Raw genomic sequence first — 1,660 nt, forward strand, 5'->3', positions numbered from 1 at the left:
TTTTGGCTTGAATTTAAATAAAAATAAAATTTACTGTCAATTAAACTGAAATTATATAGCAGTCTTTTTCTCAACGATTCTGTAGCGATTTGTATGACAAAAAATTAAAAAAAATGAAGTGTGGGGGCCAACTTCACGTTAAAAATTTAAATTGCTTTTACGGAGGAACTCTCAAACGATTTTTTTTTCTCTCAAACCCTCTCTAACAATTTTTAAACGATTTACATAAAAAAGTAAAAAAAAGATAGTGAGGTGGTTAACTTCACAGAGGTCAAACTTCGCTCCGTGTTGGTTCCATTCGGTTTTCGAACTCGAGTTAAAGAGAATTCATCTCGAGTCGACTCGAGTTACGCCCAACTCGAGTTGACTCGAGTTACGAACTCGAGTTGACCATCACTAATATTGATCAAAAAATTTGCTCGTAAAATAAGTCGTAAATATAAAAACACTTAGTAATGGAGTCCTCATAATATAACACACGGAAACTCAATTCTTATAATCATTTTAAAAAAATTATAACTGCAAAATGCACTGACATTCACTGAAGCTGGTCACACTGCCATGTTATATGCGAAGAAGTGACGTCACCGACCTCTGATTGGTGTTTGAGATGGAGTAATGGAGGGTAAAAAATATTGCAGCGTCTTTAATTTTTATTTAATTTGTCTCAAATTCATTCAAGGTCCCTAAATGTTATTATAGGTTTCAAAATGCTGTCTTTAAAATATTAAACATAACTTTATTTGGATTTGTAACATTAGGAAACATCCCCATTAATTGATTTGTCTTTTTTTTTTAATTAAAATCTTTTCCACAGATTATAAATAAAAAAAGTGAAACCATAGACAACGAGATTCATCCAGATTTCTTTGCTATGTTGGTTGCCTTGCGAAACATGTTCGTCATGTTGGTTGACATGAAATGTCAACAAATGTATTAATTGAATACAGATTAAGAAAAGTCCCGAGTCCCGACCAAAGAGGATGTTGGCGCCTATGTCACCTTCATATGGATCCCTAATGATCGACTACGGACATCACTAGCAACAGCGTCGCACGGACATCCCTATTGTACATTCATTCACTCTCTTGCACTTCGTCTGTCAATCTGCGCGGTCATGCATCGTATCTCGCACTAATCTATTCATTGTTATTACAACCAAAATGTAATATAGTAATTAAACAACCATGAAGCTAAGTACCGGCGTTTCATTATGTCCATACAATAAGAGGCATAAACATTGATGGTATGTAATGTAAAAATTATTGAAAAGATATGAAATAGACTAAAGTTCATTTTTAAATAGATTTAAGTTCTAGTTCTAGTAAATAATGCAAATAAAATGTTATTGTAGAAAAATTAATGTTGTAAAATGTATGTATTTGAGTGTAAGAATAATGATTTCTGATTGAGAAATAGTTTTCTCAAACAAGCAATACAACATACAAATTCCTGCATTCATAATCACATTTTACATTATCATTTACAATTGCAATTCCAATTTCCTACTATTTCCTATTCCATCAATAACTAACTTGCATAAAACAATTAAACAATTCCATCCAACAGACGTTTTATTACTAAATTTCATCTAATATTAATAAACTTACAAAATTTACATCATACACTTTAATCATCTTTTGATGGCATATTGGCGGAG

Source organism: Papilio polytes, unplaced genomic scaffold (genome assembly GCF_000836215.1).
Source record: "Papilio polytes unplaced genomic scaffold, Ppol_1.0 DF820645.1, whole genome shotgun sequence".
Classification (NCBI taxonomy): domain Eukaryota; kingdom Metazoa; phylum Arthropoda; class Insecta; order Lepidoptera; family Papilionidae; genus Papilio; species Papilio polytes.